Below are 15329 nucleotides of genomic sequence, written 5' to 3'. Positions count from 1 at the left end.
AGAAGGGAAGTTTGCACAAGTGCCCACAAGCAGTGGCTTCCTCTGAAACCAGTTCACAGGCTCTTTTGTAATATTAGAGAAACCTGTCTGTACCTCTTAAGGTACTGTCGAGCTGCCCACCCTGGTGCTCAGTTCGGCCCGCGGTTGTACCAGGGGCCTTTAAAGTGCACCTCCATTCTGGCATGACATTTAAGTCATGCAAGAGACACACACACAAAATGTAACCTCATTTACTGGCTGCATTTGTAAACAAAATGATACTTTCTAGTAAAAACGCAGCCCGAATCCTGACCACAAACCCTCTCGCCCTACTTTTTACTCGCAGCCCCCTCCAGTCTAGAGAAGGTATGTAAACACTAACAGGTCGGCGCAGATCTTAAATTTTGAACATGAAAGTACTACAGCTTCTAAACATGTATTTTTCAGACAGCCCAAGTAATCCTAATCATGGCCCCTTACATTTACGTGCACTGAAGAAGTTGGCGTGTGACTTTTCATTCTCGCATAAAAGAGCAGCACAATGGTTGTGGCCAGAGGCAGACTCTGAGGTGAAACCAGGCTAGTTTGATGTATTTCTGAAGTGCCGCCAAGGAAAGCAACACCTCTCCTTATGTGGCTAAAAAGACATCCCAGACAATAGCTCCTATTCGCTGCCGCAGCTCCTCCCTGGTCCATAGCGCTTCCAGCATGGCACCGGTACCCAAGCGTGGATGGATCTCCGGCAGCCCACAACACAACCATAGCTGAAGGCCCGACTAAAGAGTCTTTAATTAGGCTTCAAAGAATGTTCATGAAAGAAGTGACCTATCGTTTTGTTCAGAAAAATGTTCTCCATGACCCATCTTTAGAATCAGGTCAAGCTGTGAACAATGTTCTGTCCAATTATTGCTGTCAAGAGAACCGCAGAGCAGGGTGCGAGATTAGCTGCTGGCATACTAGAACCACGACCCCCAACCCCTAATATCTCAATGTTAAGTAGATGCACAACCTTAATGGCTGACGCTACATATGAACGGAAACAAAGGGGGTACCATGTTATCTGGGCAAAGGTAATAAGCGTTTTCAGAAAGTGATACAGGCGAAATATGGAGATGACCCAGTGAAGGTTAACATTTTTTTACTACAATCTTTAAGGACCACAGAGGTCTCTTGTTACAGCTAGTAATTAAAAAATAAAACCCACATTTAACTAGGTAACTAAAAGTAAAGAATCACACTCAAACCATAACCACTAATGTAGCCCTGGTCCCCCAACAAATGGACTGAATATCTCTACATAGGCACGGTGTACATTGTGGGTCTGGTCTGGCTCTAACCTATATAGGTGCAGTTCACATCCTGGACCAGTGTGCCCAAGTACCACAGGGACACAATCAGCATTGTGCAGTAACAGTCATAGTGCCTCCATCCTAATAAATGGATCCATGAAACCACTTGCGATTCATGCACAGGGAGTGGAATAATCATGCATACATCAAAAGGCTGCATGCTATACCAGAGAAGCGTATTTATATACCCTTGTGGCAATAGATCAAATAGAATTCATACATTCACATTGAAAGCCTCAAGGCTTGAGGGAATGCGGTACAGAGGGTGTACAAATGAGGTAACATCCCTTCTTTATTCCACAGTGGTCAGGAGCACAGCATGTACCCTCAGTACAGTATATCCAGAAGAGCCCTACACCTATTTTGGAGTTGCACTACAACAAACTGTGAGGTATCAACAAGCGCAAAGCCCGCAGCAATGGCTATGGGCCCAAGACTGTGAGCAGATCCATCCCTCAGACAGGAGGAACAGGATCACGCTGGGTGCTTGAACTTGATTAGCTGGGTTGGTAACCCTACAATTAAACTTTGATGCTTGCAGAGGGTTGAGTGCAGGGCCTTGTCAGAGCCTAGACAATGACTCAAAGTCCTGATGTGGACTGGATGTAGGATCTGGACAAAGGCGATTTCTGAGATGTCATGAGTGATGGCATCAATGATGTCATTTATATCATGAGTGATGTAATATGGGAGGGAGTAAGCAGTGCATACGGGGGTGCAAGTTGTAGTTATTTCACTGAACAATAACTGGCTTATTTCAGTGTTTTTTTTTTTTTAACATTAGCTCGTTTCTCACTCCAATAGCTAACTATAACGTCACTCTACTGATTGTTTTTTTTTTAGTGAAAATATATATGTATCTATGACAATATTATTTTAAAATTAGGGAACTGTTAAGCAACTGAGAAAATGGGTAGCCTAAGTAAACAGGTGGGGTAAAGAGATGCTGTGCTTCTGCAGATGTCTCTCCCTAGCCATTTGTAGCCCCTTTAAAACTCCACTATTCCTCAAACTACTAAAAAAAAAAACATACAATTTTTCATGTTTTATCCAACTGTTTCATAATAGGATTACCTTCTCAATGCTCACTTACTTCAAACTTCTTCTCCGGAAAGGCATTAAAGTCAGCAGCTCTTCTTCCAAAAAAAACTGGATTTCAGGAGGCCTCACTTTTGTCTTGAATACAAAATGGTAGCACACCAGTTGTTTACTAGAACTGGGAAGTGACCCTTCAGCTCATTACTAGGTAGTTAACTGACAGACTGCTGCTGGTGCAGGTCACAATGTTTTACTGAAATGTATGAGGAAGACATTTGAGAACTCACTGGAAATCTGTCCTCATTTTCACTTCCTAGAGCAGGAAGCATCATTTCTATGACCGAAAAAAAACATAATTTTGTTCATTCACTGCAGTATCTACCGTAACATATTCCCTTCAGTTTTCCAGCACTGAATCCATCAAGATGGTGTTTAGGTGTGCCACTTAACACAGAATGCTCTCTAGTTGTTTGTTAGAATACTGCAGTGAAGATACAGCAGAACAATGGGGAAATAAACTGAGTGCTGCCGCTGCTGGAAATCCATGTTTTACTTAAAATAATATCAGACTTTATTGTCACGTGGTGGAGAGAGCTAGTGTGAACTTATAGAAAAGGCGCTGTCATTTTAGCTTCTGGGGCACCTAACATAATCTCTATGAGAAACAACAACAGAAAACAGTTTTTTCTCAGACATGGGTCATCAAATCCCAGGAGAGGGCCAGATTTCGTCACAGGGTAAAATAACCTGAGACCTCACCCGAATCCCTAAAGTGAGTAAAACACCAGCACCAAATCCTTTATATTGAGGCAAAAATATGTTAGCACCCTTTTTATGTGCTTTTGTGAACCTCAAAACTGGCATTCACAACAATGTATTCCAATGCAGAGCACGGCCTGACTAATCCAATTTAAATCAGCCAATCTGAGCGTATTTGGACACCAATGGTCCAGAAAAGCCCAACTTTTTAAACCCTTCATGCCCAATCCCTGCCCTTCTTTAAAAGAGAACTTCTCGACTGAACTCATTTACACCAAACCACAAGAAGTAAGCTTTTGGAGTAAAATGTTATTGTTTTGCTAGATATGGTGTGATTCTATTCATCCATGTATTCTGTATCAGAGAACCATGTTTCCTAAGGGAATTAACAAGGAAAAGCACACTTTTGGGACCAACACTTTTTCTTGCCTCCTGGTTCATGGATCAGCACATATCATTCCATGAAGGAGCACCAAGGTTATTAGCAAAATAAAAAATAAAAACGTCTTCCTATGGAACTTCTGACCAAACTATAAATATACATGAGCAACTGTCACTGGTAGGAGATATATATATATATATATACACATACATACACACACACACACACACACACACACAAAGGATAGTACATTTCAACAGAAATTATGCCTTGAAGAGTAGATTTTACAAGCTTCAAAAGCCACATTTGAAGCACAGCACTGCTATTGCAGGGCAGTGAGATATTGGCCCTCATTACGACCCTGGTGGTCAGCGGTAATTTGGGGAAAGGTACTGCCAACAGGCTGGCGGTACCTTTTCCCAAATTATGACATTGGCGGTGTGGCTCAAGCCAAACTGCCAATGTACCACTCCATCCGCCAGGGTGGTAACGGCCGCTAGGCTGGAGACTTCGGTCTCCAGCCAGGCGGCAGTCACAATCCCACCCTCGGATTATAACCCCACCTACCGTCATGGTTTTCACGGCAAGCATACAGCCACAAACACCATGGCAGTAGGCACTATCAGTGCCAGGGAATTTCTTCAGTGGAACTGATGGGGGTCTCCCCCGCCGCCCTCCCCTCAGTCCTCCCCCACCATCCCCCTCCCTCTCCTGCCCCCCACACATTCACACGCACACACACGCATACCCACATCCACCCACGGATGCACACATACATACCCTCACACCGCAACACACACCAACATACATTGTCGCGCACACGCATTCAAAACACACAACATACATGTACACGCACTCATTCAACGCGACTCACACCCGCATGCACGCATACAAAAACAGACACACACACAACACCCCCCCCACACACACCACCCCCCACCACCACCCTCTCCTGTCAGGGTAAACCTGACTTACCTGCTTGCAGGGGTGCCTCCGGCAGGAGACGGGACACAGCGCTGCTGTCAGCAGGAGCGTCCGCCAGCAAAACCCCACGAGGCCGTATCATTGCTCATGATTCAGTCAGGGGTGTTTTGCTGGCGTGGTGCTGCTGCTGATAGCAGTGCCACCTTACCGCCGTCATGACCGTCGACGGTATTCCGCCATCTTTCTGGTCGAATTCCGTCTACGGTCATAATGCGGGTTGGCGGCTGGTAGCCACGGTGACGGTATGTTGGCTGCCGTCGCCATGGCGGTAGGCGGTCAATACCGCCAATGTTGTAATGAGGGCCATAGTCATGGACGACCGCAAGCAGCCACAGCTGTTCTTCTTCTCATATACTGAAGTTGAATACTGATGATGCCTTGTTCTGTTGCAAGGTGGTATTTTTGTTATGTGCTGTACCTGCAAATATGTGATTATTAACTATTCTGAACAAAGTAGATGCAAGTGTTAAGTATGTGTTCATATTGCTTAAAGAGCAAAATGTATTTTTAAAAATGTGGAAAAAAGAAAGAAACCACCAGTGAGGTCAGCTGTAAATCAACTCTATCTGCTAGGCCAGCATCAAGAGTGACCGAGTCTTACTTTGGGGTCCGAAGGTCAGCTCTTACCAGGACAGGGAGATGATTCTTGAATCAGTCCACAGAGTTAGCAGGAAAGAGAGAAGGATATGTGGGCAGGAGGGACTGGAAGTACTTTGGTAATGCTTGGGATCCCCTATACAAGCTGACCACAGCAGACAAGATGGAGTCAAGTGTTCCTCACCATTACCGCCAGTGGTTAACTTTATATGTTGCTTTTAGGGAGGCGCTGGTTAGCATCAACAGAAAAGCAGAAGTCGAGGCAGGATGGATAGACCAAATAGTGACATAAAAACGTATCCTACAGTCGGCCCTGCTGTAAAGGGGACACGTCAGTATCCCACAGCTGTCACAGGATTGGCTTAAGCCTGCAGATGTTTTTCCTAGGGGTAGCGGTGCTTGGAAGCAGCAGGGAAATGAGAGTCACAAAAAGAGCAACACTATGTGTAGGAACAAAAACGCCACCTCTCCTACAGTGTTCCAAAGCAGTAGCGAGTATTCTGTTTTTCACAGCCATTGCACGTTCAGCTTTAACGTACAAGCGATAGAGGGTGGTTAAATTTATGGAAGGATAGAGAGACCATATGGTGATATCAAAAATGCCCCTCTTGTAATTAGAGCAGAGACGTTTTACAGATGTAGTGGAGATGACTTAAATTAGCCTTTTTCTGTAAGTGGGTCTTAAGTGCAATATCAGTGCTAGGTTTTCGTTTACCAGATTATCCAGCAATTTTTTTTTTTTTTTTTTTTTTAAGACTAGGCGTGTCCAGACACAAAACCCTGGCAAAGACAGGAAGACGATCTGGTAACGTTTAGGTGCAGGAGAATGGCCGCAGCAATAGAATGTAAAAAGGCAGAACCTCCATCAATAGCACAGTGGTACCGGGAATGAGGAATATATGAGTCATGGGAACAATAATGGACAACAGAATATGGGGACATCACTAGGATTTGTATCTGAAGAAGCACTGGCATCAAGGCCCATGACTTGAGGCCTTCAGCCTACCAAAAGATGTAATATGAGTTCATGGAAAATGTCAAAACCCGGGACTAGATATGGAGGATCTCAATTGGTGGATTTAAGTTAATTTGCTACTAGACAAGAGACCTGGGGGTGGGGTGTTCAAGAAAAATTAGGCGCAGAGAAAGTATACTATTCAACTTGAAGTGTGCAAAGCTTAGAAATACCTACATTTATTTAGTTGTGCGCTATGTATTTCTGAAGGAAAAACCCTCTCTTTTTTGCCAGTGCGGTAGTGAGTGTTTAACCACTGCATCCCAGCCATGCTTTTAACCTTCAGATGTCACCCAAAGCGGTCAGTGCTTAGAAGCAGCAAGAAAGTGAGAGATATTCATATGTGAAAGACGCACAGTTGACAAACTATGCTGGTCCATAAATGAATGAGTTTAGAGTAGAGGTCAGGGAGCTTAATCCACATTACTGACTTTAACCTTGCATTGATCACAACTTCAACAGCTGTTTCCCAACTGACTAGTACTGAACGAAGTATGAACTGCACCCTGGGCTCTTTTTGGTGCACTTAGCGTAAGTATAGGCATCACATCCAAAAGCACACATATATATTGTCAGCATCTCTTTAGCTTTGCTTTCTCACAACAGCCCCATTGTAAACAGTTATATTTCTTGGTGCATATCAGATTATAACTCTTCCATTTACCGTCAGCACATACATGTCCAAATAGGCAGATTAGCCCCAACATCAAGATGTACATGGCCAGCACATCACGATATAATACCTCAGAATCCCCACATTAACTTCTGATGGTCAGTGAACCAACCATCAAATCTGATCACCACCAATGTGCCACACTAGAGTGACAGACACTAAGAGTCCCGGAAGGCAAAGGGAAAAGAGGTTACTTGTCAAAGTCTTTCAGGGCATGAATGATCTTGAATTTTATATGGACCTAGGCTGCATCAGGAATTCCTCCTAGGCCGGCCACAAACTAGCCCTCTGAAAGGCAAGGTTTCTGTTTCCATAATACTCCTTGATGATCAGCATAGGGAGCTGGGCTACGTTCCTTCAATGCAGTCATCAAACGGGAATGTCAAATCGGAGCACTGTTCAAAAAATTATTAAATGATTGTCCGACAAATTAATACATACATATTCTCCAAAATGTTAATAATCATACATTCAAAAACTTATCATAAACTAGCATACAAGTTGGCCACCACTACACACAAGAGAAATAAAGACCCATCTTATCAATTATTCAGAATTAATTATTAGTTCCATATTTGCCCCAGATGTATACCATTAGGTAAGGCACATCAACTCAATATAAACTCATTTCAGCACACAAACAGCCCTAGCAGCCAAGCAGCAATGGCATGCAGCCACTGCAGAAGAAGAGGGCAACATAAGAAGAGAAGATGGCAGGCTGGCCAGCAGGTATTCGGCTTGTATGGCCTTCTCTTGTGAGCTATAGTAGAACCAAGGGTCTGGGTCACACCCACAAGCTCACAAAACTGAAATACATTATTTGGGTGCTGTTTTCTTTGCTAGGATCCAAATCCTGGTATCTTGGAACCACTGCACCCTCTTATCGTAGGGCATAATAGCAGAGTGCAAGTAAACGCACTACAACTGGCATCTAGATTAACACAGGACCCAGGTCAGCCTGCCCAGCTCCTAAAATGTTTTAACTACCATAGCAATAGAGCCATCAGTGCTGTCTTCTGACATTGTGGCAGAAAAGCCTTGTTCCTAATGGTAAACCCACAGTTTGATGCGCATGAGCAAAGCTGCAATAAACCCAGTTAAGGTTTAAAAAAAGGGAGATCATTTTTAATAGTGAGTAAATCTAACAAAGGATGGATGGAGCATGATCGGATTTTAAGGTATTTCAAAGTTCACATTCTATCCATAGACATCCATCAGGATGGTGTTGCTGTAAGTTAACATACTTTTCAATTGCCGAATGAATGTGGCTTGCTGCAATTGCTTGCATATTTTTGTGTCATCCAATCTGAAGATACTGGGGTGTGTTGTACATCTACACTTGTTGGTTTAAAATCCCCGGGGAACAGATACAGCTGCCCACCCTTAAATAGTTGATACTCTGATTAGTAGCGACTTGTCAAACACACCCTTCTTATTTACACACATAAATAAATGGGAGAACTTTGGTAGAAAGTGATCAAGAAGAAAATAAGCTATAATTATAACACGCATGGGCATAACAAATAGGACTCACCTTTGGGACCTTATAAGTGTTTAGCTAGAGCTATTGATTTTGCCAATGTTTGAAAGCTACGTTGTACAGTAATGTGGTGATTATGCAGCACATTTTGTTTTGGTGAGGGGCCGCTTGTACTATAGTTAATGAGATGGACCGGTCTGTCTCAAAAATGTCCAGCAATCAAGCTTTACGTGGCCAATCCAAGGATTTCTTGCTCTCAAGGCAAGCAGGCATTTGATCACATTCCCCCGAAAAGTAGCCCATAATAGATGTTTCTGGGCTATGGCTGTCTGCATTAAAGTTGCCTCGATGGACGAGCTTTACTGTATAATGTGACACTGGGCACTGTTAGAGCAGCAGCATGCGACCCTCACGATATGTACTCGGTCTCTTTTACGCCGGCTGGGAATTTTAATGGGTCACCTGGCCACCGGTTGCAGATGCCTTTCTATCTCCCTCCTCTGATGAGCTGGCTGGAGGATTGGACCCTAACTGATGCATTCACTACCTCTGCGTGTACTGATTGCAGCAGATTTTGCTAACAAAAGTAATTTGAAATATTCATGTTGTCACTGATTAGTATGTTGGGCTGTGGAATTATGAGCTCCATGGAGGACACAGTGTAAGCTTTGTACACATTTCCGCACCTGTGTGCTTGCATAGCTAAATGCCTCTTATGTTTGTAGTGACCAGAAAGTTGGTAGTGCAAACTATTAACAGTCTTAGGCAGTGTTTCTTTTTTTCGTAATTACATTGGGATATCCAATAGTAAAGCCCGCCATGCGATTATCAAAAGCCATCACTGTAGAAACACTTCCACTCCCTCCCCGGTCACCAATTTAAAAAATAGACCATTTTACTTTAGGTTTTTGTTTGATAAATTGCATTACGTTGGTTTGAGAAAGTGTGTAGAAGGCTACTAGTTGCGTTCCCCTTTCCTAACATCATTTCGAATGCAGCTTACTGTATAAGTAACATGCAGCAGTAGTTATAAGAGCAGAAGTGCAGCGAGCGGGTGACTGCAGAGGGATGGCATGGCGAAAATCGCATCAGTTTTAGGCGCTGTTGTTTTCTTCACCTCTAAAAATCAACAAACTAAAATCCAGAGGCAAGGCAAACTAAAATAAAATAAAAAAATAGTCCGACAAAACTAACCTAAATGCCCCTTGGAGAGATAACACATGTAAGAGGGCCAAGTCCCATGGGTGTGAAGCAAACCACAAAAGGAGGGACAAAGATTCACCACACAAAGGAACCCGGATTTTGAAAGGTACAGGAAGGAACCAATGATAAGCAAGGGCATGCCTAAAGCCAATACAGTAGATCAGTGGTTCCCAACCTTTTGACATCTGTGGACCCCCACTTTATCATTACTGGAACCCAGGGACCCCCACTGAATCATTATTGGAATCCGGGGACACCCCCCCCATTTACTGATTACTGAAAGCTGGGGACCTAATCTGTTAATAATATTTAATTTTCTAAGCAGTTGCGGATCCCCTGAAGAGGCTTCGCGGACCCCCAGGGGTCCCCGGACCACAGGTTGGGAACCACTGCAGTAGATAACAGCATGTCTCACAGAGCAGCACACGTGCTGCCTAGGCGAGGCCTTAAAATGCAGAATCATAGGTGAAAGGCACTTGAAATTGCAGCCTTTTTGTTCATATGGCTCTGCATTGCATCGAACAGCTCTGTGATGCGGTTATTTTAGTCATTATCTAAGCTTCAAAGTTCCCCATGTGGATTTCCACCTGCCAATGATCCATATGATGCTGTGTGTTGAGGAAGGGCTCTCTTGCTTGACTGTTGGCTGTCATGTGTGTAGGGGTGGAAAACTCTTTGAATATTTGATGCTTATTTTGGTGAGCCCACACAGAATACGTAGTTGGTACTTCATGCTCAAATCCAGGAAAATGCTGGGCTATCGGTGAGGAGTCATAGGTTTTTTTTACTTCTGATTGTGACCTGTTCTGACATTGTGTAGGTTTGCTTGAAACACAGTAAGTGCAAATATCTACACTAGCAAAAGTGATTTGCATGCCCTCAGCTTTGACAATTCTCAGATCGAATTTCACCATGGGAATGGATGGCATGGTACTGGCAAGGGTCTAAAGTACTTTCAGTCATATCTGGATGCTTGCACCAGTCTGCTTGTGAAGAATATCAGAGTTGGACTCTGTTGTGTGCTTTGCTCTTCAGGCACCCCCAAATATTTAAGTCACATTATTACTTTCAGTCTGCAGGGACTGGTCACTGCATCGATAACTAACATGGTCAGCGATGGGGAATGGCACCCTTATTTCGAATAAGTTTAACTAGGATCAACAGTAGCCCCAGGATGGAACGTTCTATTCTATCCCCTTGATATTTAACATACAATAAGAATTTGTACTAAAAAAAAAACATAACTGGTTAAGTATATTATTAATGGTATTTATACTGTGAATCCAGCTGAGAAGCAGCAGAGCTTAGAACAATGTAAGAGCCAAAGTAACAATACAACTGATGATGGAAGACACCAACAGGTTGCCCTTCAAGGAATTATGGGCCTGATTACGACCTTGGCGGGAGGGATACTCCATCACAAACCTGACGGATATCCCGCCTGCCATTTTAGAAATTCCATAGGATATAATGGAACTTGTAATACGGCGGACGGGCTATCCGTCACGCTTGTGACGAAGTATCCCATCCACCAAGGTCGTAATCAGGACCTAAGTATTTAGGGGGTTATTCTAACTTTGGAGGAGTGTTAATCCGTCCCAAAAGTGACGGATATACCACCAGCCGTATTACGAGTTCCATAGGATATAATGGAGTCGTAATACGGCCGGTGGTAAATCCATCACTTTTCCGTCACTTTTGGGACGGATTAACACCTCCTCCAAAGTCAGAATAACCCCCTTAGTCTCCTTATGAATTGCAGGAAGGTCAGTTTTCAGATAAATGTGGATGTTGTTCCAGATCCTATGTGTGTAGATGAATAAGGCCTTTCTTCTTTTTTTCATTCATTCACCTTGTCATTTGCAATCTGGCAGCGCCCTTATTGCCTGTGTGGTTTTGTCTGCTTGAGATACTTTATTTTTTGCCCGGTATGTCGGGGATCTAGTTTCTAATGAACGTGCAGATGACGCAGTTGGCCTTGAAGAGGAGCCAGCGTAATAAGTATTGGAGTGATATAGACAAACCTCTTCAAGACTGATGAGACACGCTACAGTGTTTTCAACTCATACCAGTGGTGCTCGTATGAAGTCTGATACCCCGTTGAACAGAGAATACAGGATGGAGAAGACTGGAGTTTGGACTCCAAAACTGGCTTCAGTTAGAAACCATTTCACTTTCTTAAGAAGGAAGAGCTGATATCATGCTGTTTTAGGTTTCTTGAGTATGTTACTTAAAAGAGGTGATCAGCAATTAGGGGTATCCAAGGGATTTTGCATGGTCTGCAGCAATAAAACAATAAGTGCCCAGAACACAGACACCCTTCTCGAATGTCCTGCAGCAAGAAACAGGGGTTTTCAAGCAGTGCTGTGGATGAACAATGAAAAACATGTAGAGACAATCGATTTCTCAATACATAACAGATTACTGGTTCATCACCTAGTATTATAAGAAAGAGGAAGAAGCAACAATCCAAGGAAGAAACAGACTTCGCAGACAGTATTGGGTAGAAACGCCAGTGCTGCAGGTTTCTACCCATAACTTACTAAGGATCTGGCTCTGGGCCAAACTGTCACTTTGCAAATGGCAAAGAATTGACATTAGATTTGCGGACTACCTCAAAAGAGCCATAAGCAGTTTCTCACCCACAGTAACAGAAAAGATCTTATCTGACAGTCTCACCACAGGCAGGCCTCTCCCCTTCTATTCTGAACGCTTGCAACGGGGTGTCCTTGATTCCAACATCAATGAGTAACAATACTTGTTGACCCTGCTTGTTCTCTAAATCATACATTGCATCAACATCCAGAAACTTGTTTCAGCTATAAGCCTTACTAATATAGAAAACCAGCACCATCCGAGGCTCTTTGGCAACAATACATTTCTGCGTTTTTCGATGAACATAAGAAGTTTCTGTTGCCTCTTCAGCTTTAACAGATGGAATGAGGACACTTACACATTATTCACCTAAGCAGAGGCAGACATGCACCACACACACACAACAGAATCAAGCCTTGTTATTCATGTGATTCAGCATCTAACTTGCAATCTGCCCACGGTTGGGCTTTGGGAAATAGTTCTGGCTACTTACAGGGACCAGATTCCTCCATAAATAATTCAGTCAAGGAGATCAGGAAAGAGAATTTTAAGATTAAAGCGGTCCCTTGCTAAACTGTCAAGAGCAGATGTGACTGGGAAAGCTGGTGGGGGCAAACTCCAAAACAGTACTGTGAATGGTCAGGAGAGTATGACCAAGAGGATACCATGGAAGCAAACAATGAAGGTAGAAAAGTGTCAAGCATGTACACATCTACCCAATGCTTCCAATGTGGCTGCTTCCGCCCTATGCAGGGGGAAGGGTGCTCGGCAACCCGAGATACACTCTTACGGCCTTTTTGAAATCTCCCTTTATGCACCCAGCTTTCTCTAGATGTTTTGCCAGCAAACTAGAAGCTAACTCTCTCCCCACGACAACATTCATCAGGTACACTGTTTATCTCTGCGCTGCTGCCGCTTATGACCCGTAACAAATAGATCTCTTTTTCACCAGACTGTAATCTGTGCATCAGGAGACATATCCCGTGTGCCGTTTTACCAGCCTGCCTCGAAGAAAGGAATGGATAATGGTTGCCGAAATAGAGTTCAGTATAATATTGCCATTTAAGAAAAATAAAAATGCTTTCGCAAGAAGCGGCAATGGCATAAAAGCCTGCAGAACGGGGGATGGGAGCAGACATCGTTCCATATTATTCAGCAGCAGTTTTATTAAGGGATGAAATATTTATAGAATTGAAATGAGTCAGAATATCGCTTCCTAACAGCTTGCTGAGAAGAGCCTCAGAAAACAGCGATTGATGAGACCGATAGGAAATATCTGCCTTTCGCTGGAGGGAGCAATGGACTTCCAAATCTAAGCAGTTACCAACTTCCCTCAGAGTGGGTTCTAGAAGGCGTGGATATACATTCATACGAGAAATGAAAAAAATACACAAAATGCCTCCTTCAAAATAAACACAATGACCTCATCGGAGAATAAACTGTAACATCATCCTTTTAACAAGGAAATATAGCGACACAATGTATCTCTAAAAAGTAACAAAAAACAGCTGCCTCCGAGTTGTGCTGGCATTCTATCAAGGTTTAGTAAATATTCTAGAGCTCGAAGACTAGCTGAGAGGGGTGGCTGTCAGGAAATAATGACCCGCATATAAATTCTCTAATTTAAAAAGTCTTCTTCAGATCAGGCTGTCAAAACATGGTTTTGCAGGTCAATGGCAGCGCAAGGATGGGCTTGTCACCTGCACAACAAAGGCCATCAGGTTACTCTGCCAAGGCAGCACACCGAAAAGAACACTTCTTACACGAGGCTGTAGATTAGTCCTAGCTTTGAGTGAGCAGTGGACGGGGTTTGCGTTTCTGGTCCTACTCTCGATCTAGCAGCTGGATCTTAACACTCGTCACAGACGTAAAGAGCTTCAGAAAAGTATATCAGGAGATAAGAACATGAAATTGTTAGTGAGAAGCCTAGGTGGGCACTATTGATGGTCCACTTTTCCTCGTGATTAGAATTAGTATGCGTTTTTCGTTCTGTTTATACATCTACAAATTACTCTAACTGACGAATTTTAAGCCCCCCCAATAGCTCATTACAGGGTCTGTGGCCTTCCTATCAGCCAGAATTTGGAGGGAAAAAAAAAACAAAAAAAAACTTTCCAATGCCCTTTCATACCCGTTTACACAGCCTCTGCTAATTATTAACTAAGAATTAGCAGTAAAGGATTCTGAAACTCCGACTCACGCTAGTTTAGAGACACCCAGTAGAAAAGCAAGTACTCAGAGGATTGTTTACGGGATCTGGCCTATCCGCATTTGGGCTCATATTCATGAAAAATGGCGCACAACTGCACTAACGCAGTTCTGCGTCATTTTTCTTAATGCTAGCTAACGCCATTCCTTGGCACACCATACACACATACCTGCAACTTAACTGGGATGGGCTCCCTCCTCTTGTAGTGTCCCTGTGGTGTGGGTGGTAGTGATGCAGGGGCTTGGGGTGGGCATCTTTGTGTCCATTCCATATTGTTTCGTCATGGAAATGGGCCTACCTGCACTCTAACGTCTACTCTGACCCAGGTGTTAAATAATGGCGCTAAGCGGACTTAGAGCCATTATTTAGGTCCGCCTCCCATCCGAGCGTCGTTTCTGCGCCGGGAGTTAAATATGGTGCTAGGGGTCTAGCGTCATGTTTAGGACTGGAACGCCTACCTTGCAACTTATTGACGCAAGGTGGTTTCGCGCATCCTAAACATGGTGCTAACTACAATATTTTGACGCCAGATAGGTCTAGCATCAAAATATAAATATGGAGTTAGGTTACCTCCAAAATAAATAGCGCTAAGGCAAAGCTAAGCTTCCACGTATAAATGGGCCTTTGTGTCCTATGTAGAATAATGTGAATACTTCTTTCCTGATTACAGAATAAAAAAGGCATCTGATCTTCAATTCACTTACATGATTTTAGGAAGAAGACAATCAGCAAGTCAACGAACAACAATGATCCCATACGAACATGACTCTGTAGTACACCTATAAATTGACAGTCCTGTTACACAAACTAAAAGGAGCATGTGCTGTCACAGGAACGTGAGTCAATCCATCTTCTGGGCGTGCAGTAGATTGTAGAGGGATACAATATCTTCCTCTACAAGAGCTGCTAAGCACTTACACTCAGTGTTGCTTGAGGATGTTGGTTTGTCTTCTTCTGCTGTTACTGTTGAAACTGAATCATAGGTTTTGGTCTACTTTCCCAATAGTTCTAGTCACACAACAATGACTGCTGAGTGTAGCTCGCAATCCCTTCAGTTGCTTTCGGA

General features: G+C 43.4%; 1 protein-coding gene across 5 annotated transcripts in view; it reads right to left on the bottom strand.

The window, feature by feature from the left end:
- The window catches only part of PMFBP1 (polyamine modulated factor 1 binding protein 1), an 881291-nt gene that overhangs the window by 695138 nt on the left and 170824 nt on the right, over positions 1 to 15329 (bottom strand). The gene's annotated exons all lie outside the window — the stretch shown is intronic.

The sequence above is a fragment of the Pleurodeles waltl genome, chromosome 12 (assembly GCF_031143425.1).
Source record: "Pleurodeles waltl isolate 20211129_DDA chromosome 12, aPleWal1.hap1.20221129, whole genome shotgun sequence".
In the NCBI taxonomy this organism is placed as follows: domain Eukaryota; kingdom Metazoa; phylum Chordata; class Amphibia; order Caudata; family Salamandridae; genus Pleurodeles; species Pleurodeles waltl.
This window is presented reverse-complemented; position numbering and strand designations above follow the sequence as displayed.